Source organism: Schistocerca americana, chromosome 3, assembly GCF_021461395.2.
Source record: "Schistocerca americana isolate TAMUIC-IGC-003095 chromosome 3, iqSchAmer2.1, whole genome shotgun sequence".
Taxonomy (NCBI): Eukaryota; Metazoa; Arthropoda; class Insecta; order Orthoptera; family Acrididae; genus Schistocerca; species Schistocerca americana.
In genome coordinates, this window is record NC_060121.1 from 566,630,339 (window position 1) to 566,643,213 (window position 12,875).

A 12,875-nucleotide genomic window follows, 5' to 3' on the forward strand; every position below is an offset into this window, starting at 1 on the left:
CTAACAAAAATCTGGATAACAGAAAAGTTTCCCAAACATTGGGCCACAGCCATAATCCACCCACTCCACAAAAAAGGAGATAAAAGCAACCCAGATAATTACAGAGGTGGAAACCAAGAAATCAAAATTGTAGATAAATTGAAATATCTGGGAGAAATCATAACATACAACCACATGGCATCACAGAATAAACAAATTGACTAGAGCACAATATATCATCAAGAACACCTACAACAAAAAGAGCCTGTCAGGAACAACAAAATTAAAACACTACGAAACAGCCAATCAACCAGAAATAACATACGCAAGTGAAACCATCTGCAAAACAACTAACACTGCACAAATAGACAAAATACTCAAAATAGATAGAAGAATCAAAAGAACGTGCAACAACAAATTGTACTATAAAGTTGTACACCGGAGAGTAGCTATAAACGAAACAGTCTACAAGGAAATAGAACCAGTAATGAGTACAATCAGGAACATTTCATTTTTCGGACATCTAATCAGAACACCAGAGAACAGGATCATCATGAGAATAATAGAAGAATTGTGGAATAGTAAGTGCAACATTAAGTGGATTACAGAAATCAAGGAAGGTATGGATGAGCTACAGATTACACTGGAAGACCTAAGAAACAAAACTGGCAAAATCAGGAAACTCTCAAACAAACAAACCAGACTGCAAACGAGAATCAACAAACTGACAATAGGAAGGGTGATTTCCAATGAAGAAAGAAGGATGAGATCCAAGACAATGAAGAAGTACTGGGCTGACAGGATACTGAAAAATTCTTTGTATAAAGTTGGCTAGAGTGGTCCAATGAAGGTCATAAAATGTAAATAATAATAATAACAACAATTGTCACCCTGTATTAAGACAGAACACGAGTTCAGAAACATTGACACAAGCAGACTTAGTAATGATCAACACATAGAATTGTGCGCTTTTGAATTAATACCGAAATATCGTTCGCTTTTAACTGTAATTGCATATAGATCTCCATTTGGAAATTTTGAATTGTGTATGAAGAACCTGGATTCCTTACTATGCCATTTGTCAGACAGTAGCATGAATTTAATAGCCATTGGTGACTTCAGTGTGATAGGAAAAAGATCTGGAAACCTTATTTGAATCCTACAATTTGATCTCAATAATTAACTTTTAATTGATAATGTCTCTTCTTTGGTAAAGCTCAAAGCAAGGAACTAACAGTTTACCCAGCAACAAATGCACTCTCTGATCATGATCCACTATTAGTTATCATAAATAATATAGTGCCCTTACAGTATAGATACTCCCCAGTTAAAGTTGGTTAGAATAAATTAATGACTTGAGGACAAATGTTTTTAAGAATAGTTTACAAAACGTAAATGGAAGTGAGCATTTGGCATCATACGACGGGAGGCCCCTTATGGGGCAGGTCCGGCCGCCTTGGTGCAGGTCTTATTACATTCGACACCACATTGGGCTACCTGCGCACCAGATGGGGATGAAATGATGATGAAGACAGCACAACACCCAGTCCCTGAGCAGAGAAAATCCTTGACCCAGCCAGGAATCGAACCTGGGCCCATAGGACAGCAATCCGTCATGCTGACCACTCAGCTATCAGGGTGGACATTTACAAAAGGTGACCTGGGTTGAAATTTATAAAGAACCAAACGAATTACTAACATAAAATTTAGTCTGTCCTAAGATAAATTCATATCATTATTTGAAAATAGCTTTCCATATGAGCTGATCAGAAAGAACATTAAACAGGTATGTAAAAAACCATGGATCACTGGAGGGATTAAAGTATTTATTGAAAAGAAAAGGGAAGTGTATCTATCAGAGAACAAGTAGAGATTCTGTATTAGTTGCAAACTACAAAACTACTCAGAATTACAAAGAACAGTTATTAAAAAACCAACGAACATGCATATAATGTCACAAATCAGTACTTATGACAACAGACTTAAGTGTATATGGAATGTGGTGAAACAAGAGAGAGGACAAGAAGCCACGGAGTAGGGTAACATCACTATAAACTGAATGGAAGGTCTAATGATGAGTCTCAGGTAGCAAATATACTTAGTAAATAAAGTAGAAAGTGTAAAATCTATCACCGCTTCCTCCTTCTGAAATTAAGAAAATAATATATATTCTCAAAAATAAAAGCTCATCTGGATTTGATGATATTTCCAACAGAGCACTTAAAATTTGTCCCCACATAATAAGCCCTGTCTTATCTAAAATATGCAATGCATCACTAACTCAAGGTATTTTTCCATAGAGAATGAAACATGCCATTGTCAAACACTCTGTAAGAAAGGTAATAGGAGAATGTCAGTAACTACTGATCTGTGCACAGCTTACATCATTTTCCAAAATTTTTGAGAAGGTGATGTTTTCTAGACTTGTATCTCACCTGAGCAACAATATCATCTTCAGCAAATCACTGTTTCGATGTGAGAAGAATTGCTCTACTGAGAATGCCATTTACATGTTCACACACCGAATTTTACAAGCATTAAATAATAAAATAGTGCTGGTTGGTATTCTCTGCGACCTATCCAAGGAATCTGACTGAGTGAATCGCAATATTCTCATATATAACTGAAGTTTTATGGGACTGTTGACACAGCCAACTCATAGATAATGTCATATCTAACCAAAAGAATGTAGAAAGTTGTACTCAGTAATTCAATAAATGTAGTCCAGGGACTTTAGCCTAACTGGGGAGAAATCATGTATGGCGTTCCCCAAAGCTTAATCTTAGGTCCATTGTTGTTCCTCATACATGTAAACAATTTTCTGCGTAATACACAACAATGAGAATCAGTTCTATCACACAAGTATTGTAATCATCCAGGCATTCATCCACCAAAAGAAGAAATGGTAAACAATGTTGTTAGAAGTATCATTGACAGGTTTTCTGTGAGTGGTCTCACCCTTAACTTTAAAAAGACACAACATATTCAATTCTGCACATGTAGGGGTACTAAATCAATGGTAAGTGTAACAGATGGTGAGGAAGTAATAAATGTAGTGGAAATTTCAATATTCTTAAGTGTTCAGATTGATGAGAACATAAACTCAAAAAAGGACATTTTTGAATTGTAAAGCAACTTAGCTCAGCCAGATTGGCACTTAGAATCATCGCAAATTTTGGGGAGAAAGAAATCAGTAAGTTACCATAATTTGCATATTTCATTCAGTAATGTCATATGGAATAAGTTCTTTGGTAACTCATCTTTAAGAAAGAAACTTTTCATCCATCAAAAATGTGCTATAAGAATAATATGTGGAGCTCATCCACAATCATGTAGTCGACATTTATTTAAGGAGTTGGGCATTCTGAATAGTGCTTCAAGTATATTTATTCCCTCTTTAAGTTTGTTGTAAATAATCTACTTCAGTTCAAGAGGAACAATGATGTGCATAATTACAAAACCAGAAGGTAAAATAGCATTCACTACTTCGCATTAATATTGTCTTTAGCACAAAAGGGGTGCACAATGATGGAACTAAAAGTTTTCATAACCTACTCAGTGATGTAAAATGTCTGACAGGCAGCAAAGTAATATTAGAAAACAAATTGAAAAAGTTGCTCCTTGATGACTCCTATTCCCATGAAGAATTTATGTTGTAATGTTTAAAGGTGGTGGATAAGAATTAGTAACTCACATCTAAATTTATATATGTTCAGCACTTTGCAATAAGAATGTAAAATGAGTCTTCCAGATCATTATGATTTATCATGTAATTGATGGATGGAACATTAAAATAACTAACTGTGATGCCTCACTAAATTCTAAAATTTCAAGAGTCCCACAATCTTCACTAGCAGATGACTCTTCCCTTGTAGTCATACCTAGATGCACTCCAAAACACTATTGCAATAGTCGACTCCTACCAACAAAAATCTCTTCCTACACACTACCACAATCTGCCTGTTGGAGCCTCTACCCAGAATTCCCATCCACATGTGATGGAGGCATTCTTTGGCATGTGCTAGTAGTGAACCAGTCAATGAAGTATCCATGCGAATGCTCTTCCTTTTGTTTATGAACCAGCCCTTTCATTTGCAAACCAGTGCTTTAGTTTATGAAACTGCTTTTCTTTGTGGACAGTTTCCAGAATCCATTAATTATGTGTACAGCAACAAACGTAAACATCCTGTATGTGGTATCACTTTGTGCCAACACTTAGCATCCATGTGGACCATGCTGTTCAATTCTCACTTTTGAATCTTCTTTCACATACAATGGTGCAATGGTGCCTAGTAACTGTCTCTTTTACTTTTATTCATCATTTCCCTCAGGCTCTGTGAGGGACTAAGTTTTAGTGTTTATGTTGCTCTTGAACTTGTGTTAATCTCTATGAATGCTCCACCTGCAAACATAGTATGTGTTTGTTTTTGTGCCAGAACTGATGCTGTGCAAATCATGCCTCAAATTTCTGTAAAGTCCTAATTTACCCATTATGTTTTTGTTAAATAATGTATAGTAGTTTTGTCCATCCCAATAAATTGCTTAAAAAATAATCAATTTTATAAGATACGATGTAAATGAATAAATAAAAGAAATCTGCTCACCATGTGCCAGCAGGAGAACACACATATAAAGGTACTGAATTTTACAAGCTTTGTTAGCCAGTGTCTCCTTCCCCTGGCAGAAGGGTTGAGGGAAAGGAAGAGCAGTGAAGGAGAAGAACTGCTGACATGTAGGAAATGGGTAGAGTTTGGAAAAGTTGCCGAGAACACCAGGTCAGGAGAGTGTTACTGTATGGGATCCCGTCTGGTAAGTCTCCCCTGACTTGGAGTTCTGGATAACTTTTTCAAACTCTCCCCATTTCCTAGATCTCACCAATTCTTTTCTTTTGTCATTTTTCCTTTCCATTCAATGTTTTTTTCCAGAAGAAGGAGCCGCAGGCTTGCAAATTTCAGTACCTGATAAATAGCTCGTGTTGTCAAAAAATTGTCTCCTCATCGTTTCATTGCTTCACTGGTACATACATTTCATGTTGCTTCCAAACTTCTCCTTTTGTTTCCCCTAATATCCATTGCTGAATAGATGTGATGTGGACTGTGCAGTGAAATACTGACACTGCTGCTAGCGTTACTACACTGGTGATCTGGACTTAGAGTGCCTCCCTTCTACCATCCCCATTCCTCACATTCCACACAGTGTGCCTTCCCCGTTAGGCTACCCTTTGTACACCTCAGTGTTGCACCACAAACTGTGCTTGGTGTTTATTCACAGGTTCCACCCTGCAACTTCACTCCCACACATGCCAAGTGTACATTTTTTCCTCCCTCTCTCAAATTCAGATTCATCCCACACCCATGCCTAAGATGTAGCCTATGTTGGGAAGTGGTCCCACTGAAGAGACCCTTGAAATGTCATCCACAGTGTAGAGTGTTTTATCATGTCAGGCCCCTGCACCTAACCTGTCTGACCCATTGTCACAGGTGGCTGGTTTAAAACAGATTCTTCCACAGTTTTCACAACTCGTGAACACTGATATGCCTCAGGCACAAATCCCATCACTGGTCCATCAGTCAATCAGAGCTTCTGTCCATCTCCCTGTGTTTGACACCTGTGACTTGAACCTATGGTTTCTTTCTACTGAGGTGCACGATGTCCAGAATTACAAGTAACATAATAAAGTTTGCTCTTACTATTGTTAAATGCCTACCCACAGTCAGGATGGAGGCTCATGATGTCACCACCAACTGTCCACAGTCTGACAGCCACCGTAAATTAAAAGAGCACATAATCATGCAATTGGCATAATCATAAATGCAGCACTCCAGGGCACCATTTTCTTTGGAGGAGTGTTCCAAAATCAGGCCCACCCAGCTCCTGCAACGCATCTATGCTGTAGCTTAATCCCACATCTTGCTGGACAAACTTTTGTTCCACAACTGGAATACGTGCCTGACATAATCTGTACAGTGCTCACTGTGCAGGACCATGCAAATATTGCCACTGCTGCCATTATAGCAGCACCGTGCTCATGACCCTTGAACGAAGCCAGCCTCAGCTACCAACCAGTCCCCTTACTCCAGATCCTCTGGTTCACTGCCACGCTTATGCTCTTTAGGCAGAAAATTGCAGGTTTTTGCAGGCATAATTTGAGACCTACATTGCCATTGGGATCCTCTGCCCACACAAGCACTTAAGAAAGATGAGACCTGGTGCCTTTGCAGTGATTATTGTTGGCTCAATGTGGGAACCATTCCCAACCATTATCCTGCCCCACTGTTACACAGTTTCAGTGGTGACATTTCCAGTCCCACCATTTTTAGTGAGGTAAACAAGGTGAAAGCCTTCACGTAGGTCCTTGTAACACCAAGGGACAAGAAGATAATTATAATTATAACATCTTTTAGCCTTTCTAAAATGATCTTTGGCCTCTGTAACCCTGTGCAAACCTGGCGACGTTTATAGACAATGTCCAATGCAGTGCACTGGATTGTTTTACCAACCTTATTGATAATTTTATCTATTACTGGGAAATGACCAAACACCATGAGCACCTCAGGGAGATTTTTGCCTTCCCGGGGCGAGCAGGGGTCATTTTAAACCTAGAAAAATCGATTTTTGAGGTAGCTGAGATTGAATCTTTGGGACACACCATTTCCACTTCCAGCTCACAACCTCTGCCCAAAAAGACCACATGATATCTGAATTTCCAAATCCCATGATGGATAAGGACCTTCAAAGATTCCTAGGCATGGCTAATTTTTCCTTAGAAGGTCAGCCTCCATCCAGGAGCATTTCATTGCCGCACCGCAAGGCAACCAAGTGAAGGGTAACAAATCCACACCACGTATGCCACCTGTGATGGCCAGTTATGAGAGCACTAAGGGCAACTTCACCAACGTGGTCCTTCTAGCACACTCCCACTTCTCTGCCCCCTACTATCATTGCCGACAGAAGTCAGTGTACATTCAATGTTGTTCTTCAACAACATGTCTTGGACACTTGGCAGCCTTCTTTCAGGATAAGTTGTCAGAGCCCCGGCACAAATGAGCTGTGTGCAATTGAGAATTGCTTGCCATCTATGAGACAGTGAAGTACTTCTGCCCTTCCATTGATGGAGTCCCTTTCACCATCTTCCTGGCCAGGGTTTCGTCAGTAACATGCTGCCCAAGTTTTGCTTCAACAGTTCCACCAGCAGGAGTATGTGACTCAACTCTCTACTGGTATACACCATGTAGCCAGCATCAATAACATTGTGTTAGATTATGAGGCTCTTGCAAAAGCCCACTCCACCAGGCCCACGCTAGTTCAGTTACATCAGATCCTGATTTCTGACCTTATTCTTCAGCTCCTAGCACAGACCAGCACATTTGGTGTGATATTCTTTCTGACCCTGTGCACACTGATGGCTCCAAAGGCGACATCCACCTCTACCTTCCCTCCACCTTCCGCAAAAAGTTTACGATTGCCTACATGGCCTGGCATCCATGTATCTGCTGTCCTCATTCAGGAGAATTTGTGTGGCCTGGCATCCAACATGCCTGTTACACTTGGGCCCACACCTATATCATGTGTCAGTGCAGAAAACTGGACCATCATGTTACGTGCCTGTTGCCTCTTTTCCTCCTGTTGAGCACTAACTCTTCACTTTCACATCTACACCTTAACCCCTCTGCCATCCTTAGACAGCTGCTGCTATCTTCTCACAATGATAGACTGGTTGATGTGCAGGCCCGAAGCCATCCCCACCCCATTTGCTGTGGTTTTCATCAACACCTGGGTATTGCATTTTGTTTCCCCCTCTCACCACATAACATCACACCATGGGCACCAATTCACTTCCTGTTAATTCAGAATCCTATCTTAGACTTTCAGACCCTCTTTCATTTTATAAGCAGCTTCCACTGTTGTGTATGACTTTGCACATAATGGTAAGGAGAGGAGAGATACAGAGTGGTGCAGCAACTGTCCTCATAGAAATGCTGGACAGGAGCAGAAATGAGTAGCAAACTAGAGAACTCAAAAAACAGAAGATTTACTTAACTTGTATTTCTCCAAGTGAACAATGATGGTAACAGAGCCACAGCTAGGTGGCATCTGTGTAGCTTCAAGTAGTGATGTGGCTCTGAGCATGAGAGGCTGAGTCACTGGCATGCCAGTCATCCCATATTGCAGCGGCAAAGGAAGTCCAAAGTACAGAGCATCTGGAGGTGTGGCTCAGGAGGTGCTCACTGATCCCAAGTAACCACTTTTGGCAGATAGAAATTTGCAGTTCCGTTACTATGACTCCCAAGGGGTGGTATCGATGCATGATACCGCAACCACCTGGCAGCCAACAGCATGGTAGAATGTTTCTATCATAAATTAAATTCTGCACTTATGTGCTATGACACAAAATGGTCTGCCACCTTACCACTGGTTTGTGGATGGCCTGCAAGGCCAACCTGGAGGTTATGCTGCTGGCTACATATACAAGTAGCCCTATCTCTACCAGGTGACTTTATCATCACTATTACGTATGTCCCAGCTTATGTCCAGCAGCTCCAAGACTATATGCCCGGCTTTGACTGGCACCTCCACAGCGCCATGGTGACCAGGAGACTTTTGTGCTCCCTCACCTCACATCATGCACTCACGTGATGCTAAGCATATGCCACAATACTCAGGTCCTCATCTCATTTTACAATGAAACAGCAAAATATTTGCTGTGCACCTCCATGTCTCCCATTCAGTTTTGCCCATCAACATGTTAAAGCCAGCTTACATGCTCATCCTCAACAGCACCTGTACACCACTGACCGCTGAGGTCTCCTTGTTCACCATTGATGCTGCTGATGTCACCAACAACACTGCTGTTGTCCCTGATGCTGCCAGTGCCACTGCCAAGCTGCCCCTGCCAGGACTGCTGAACCAACCATTGGTACCTGGGATCCAGACCTCACTTCCCTTCACTTTCCCTCCCACTCCCATTTGTCAGCACGTGGAGTCCAGCACTGAGCATACAGCACCCAGTGCCAAGCCTGACATCCTGCCACCACCACCACCTGAAAGAGCCACAGGAGCCATCTCCTACAGCAGACCTGTGGCCAACATTACAACTGCAGATAAAGCCCCCAGCACCCCAGAGTCAATGTAATAAACCACCACCATGCCAGCATCTCATTAGAAATTGTAGTATAACCAGGAGTCAAACGAACCTGCACTAATACATAAATCAAATCTTCTTATATTTAAATATGATTCTTCAAAAGCAGACCATATTCACCATCAAGGAGTAAAGGAAGAGATAATTTGAAAGTAGAATGTTGAGTTGCATTCCTGGGAAAAATTTGCGATATTGTGAAACAAATGAAGACTGCATACATCGATATTCCAACAACATGATAATCTCTGGTGTTAATGTCATCTTTCATACTCTTTTATAATGAAAGTATCTAACAATAAACTCTTCTTAAGTATGTAAGCATCTGAATAACTCACTTCAAGTGATATCATTAATTGCAAATCATTAGTAATTTTTAAATGTCAATGTTCATTACAGCAATGAAACACAGTTAGAGATAACATGCTTACTGTTAATCAAACTAAAGTGTGACATAATATCACTCTGATACTGGACATAATAGGCTTGTAAGACACCAGTAAACCTACAAAAGGCACATACAGATCATATGAGTTCCTTAACAAAGCCTATGTTCCGTTAATCATTCCATTCAGTTCGCTTAACATAACTCTCAAACACTGAATTCACAACCATTGGAGTATAGTTTGTTCATTCTCGTTTAGCTATTAAGTCACTATTATGCTGATTAAGCAAACATTGTCAATTCATAAAGCCTTGTCAAAGTTCAGTACATGTCTGAATACTGAAGTGAAAAAAATCTGTCAAAAACTTTGCAATATTAACTATCAGAGATATTGCTATGCTTCTAATCATATGCAGTTACATAAGAACATTTACTGTCAGTTAATCTTCAGTTTTAACATCCATTCATTTACTTTGGACTATAAGAGTCCCTATTTAAAGTTGGCTGCTTAATCTTCCTTGAAACCAAAACTATCAAAATTAATGATCATCACATTGAGTAATTCTCACAACTGAGATACCTTAATATATCTTCTGAGAACTTGTTACATGTAATCAGTCACCAACATATACTATTCACAGTCAACATCAGATACAACAGTGAACAGAATTCGCCATTACATTCATTGGCAAGATATTTTTAATAATTGAATTCAGTCTCAACAACAACTCCCAGGTCACCTGCTGCCTGTTAGCTATTGTGTGAATTTCAACAGCACTTGGTACACCACTGCTGTGTCATCAAAGCAACATTGGAACACCTTGCCAAACTCAAATGAAGATAATGAAGCAAATACAAAACAAACATTTTTAGAACATCAATACAGATAACGTCTATAGTACAAAATTATATACCCATTTATACTTGATTGGCTGTACTCAACAGAGCTTATTAGTAACTAAACTTAACTCCTCCCGCAGAGGCCATGAAGGCCCAAAGGTACTGACCGGCTGCTGTGTCATCCTCAGCCCACAGGCATCACTGGATGCAGATATGGAGGGGCATGTGGTCAGCACACTGCTCTCCCAGCCATATGTCAGTTTCTGAGACTGGGGCCGCTACTTCTCAATCAAGGAGCTCCTCAGTTTGCCTCACAAGGGCTGAGTGCACCCTGCATGCCAACAGTGCTCGACAGGCCGAATGGTCACCCATCCAAGTGCTAGCCCAGCCTGACAGGGCTTAACTTTGGTGATCTGACAGGAACCGGCGTTACCACTGTGGCAAGGCCGTTGGCGAACCTATCAGTGCTTGCCATAATTTATCAAGTCTTTACTGTCATATATTTGTAACATTAATACTTTTAACAAATCATTGCAAAGAATGAAACAAATTTTGTAATTGTTATACGTACGAGGTGCCATCCAAAATTTTCGGGACTGGTGCTGCCATCTATTGAAAACCTTACCTTTGGACTAATGGTCACCATCAACCTCAAAGTAGTTCCCATCTTCACGTACACACCAGTCCCAGTGCTTCTGCGACTAGTCAAATGTTTTCTGGAAGTCCTGTTCTTTGAGGGTGTTTATCACTGCCAGTGATGCTTCTTGAATCCTCTCTAGAGTGTCGAACCAATGCCCTTTCAACTTGAGTTTCAGTTTTGGGAATAGAGCGAAGTTGCAAGGTGCCAAATCTGGCAAGTACAGTGTGTGGTGTACAACTGCCCTGTTGTTTTTTGCCAAAAAGGTTCTGGTGAGCAAGGACATGTGACAGGGCATGTTGTCGTGATGCAGCAGCCAGTACCCTTCACGCCAAAGTGCAGGCCGTCATCGTGCACATTTTTACAGAGCCATCCCAAAACATCACAGTAGTATGCAGAATTCTCTGTTTGGTTGGGTGGGACGAATTCTTTGTGCACAATCCCCTTGGTCTCAAAACAAAATTATGATCATGCTCTTCACTTTGCTCTTCACCTGTCTTGCTCTTTTGAGTCTTGGAGAGCCCGGGCTCTTCCACTGAGACAATTGTTGCTTTGTCTCTGGGTCATAATGGTAAATCCAGCTCTCGTCACTGGTGATAACACATGACAAGAAGGTTGGATCATCAGATGCGGTCTGCCAAAGGTCCGTGCACGCTTCAACACACCGTGCCTTCTGATCGGCAGTCAAGATCCTCAGCACAAATTTTGTGACGACATCATGCATGTCCAATTCATCAGTCAATATTCGTTAACATGTCCCATAACCAATACCCACTTCATTCGCTAGGTCTTGAATGGTTCAACGTCGATCCGCACAAACCAATTGTTTAAGGCTATCAGGCATCATCCAACTGGGAACTAATTACATGTAGGGTCCCACAAGGTTCCATTTTAGGGCCCCTACTTTTTCTTGTGTATATCAATGACCTTTCATCAGTAACATTACCAGATGCCAAGTTCATTTTGTTTGTTGATGATACAAACACGCAATAAATAGCAAATCAAGTGTAGTCTTAGAAAAAAAAAAAAAAAAAAGCACTCCATCTTCAGGCCACAAGTGGCCCATCGGGACCATCCGACTGCCATGTCATCCTCAGGTGAGGATGCGGATAGGAGGGGCGTGTGGTCAGCACACCGCTGTCCCGGTCGTTACGATGGTTTTCTTTAACCGGAGCCGCTACTATTCGGTCGAGTAGCTCCTCAATTGGCATCACGAGGCTGAGTGCACCCCGAAAAATGGCAACAGCACATGGCGTCCCGGATGGTCACCCATCCAACTGCCGGCCACGTCCGACAGCGCTTAACTTCGGTGATCTGACGGGAACCGGTGTATCCACTGCGGCAAGGCCGTTGCCAGTCTTAGAAAGATCAGCTAATAAAATATTTGTGGACATTAATCACTCGTTCCTAGCCAATTCCTTGTCACTAAACTTTGAAAAAACACACTACATGCAGTTCAGAAATTGTAAGGGGTGTCCCAAAAGTATATGCCTAACAAATGATGACAAGCAGATAGAGGAAGTGGACAGTGTTAAATTCTTGGGATTACAGCTTGATAATAAATTCAACTGAGAAAAGCACACCACAGAACTGCTGAAGCGTCTTAACAAATCTCTATTTGCAATGCGAATTGTGTCAGACATGGAGGATATAAAAATGAAAAAGCTGGCATATTATGCTTACTTTCATTCCATAATATAATATGGGATTATTTTTTGGGGTAATTCATCAAGCCAAGCAAAAGTTTTCCAAACCAAAAATGTGCAGTAAGAGTTATATGTGGTGTGAACTCAAGAACATCCTGCAGAAGCCTGTTTGGGGAACTAGGGATACTAACTACTGCTTCCCAATACATTTATTCTTTAATGAAATTTGTCATTAAAAATATATCACTT

At 40.9% G+C, this 12,875-nt stretch overlaps 1 pseudogene; it reads right to left on the bottom strand.

Moving 5' to 3' along the window:
* Positions 1 to 12,217: 12,217 nt before the first annotated feature.
* LOC124607805 lies at positions 12,218 to 12,335 on the bottom strand (annotated as a pseudogene).
* Between the last annotated feature and the right edge of the window lie 540 nt (positions 12,336 to 12,875).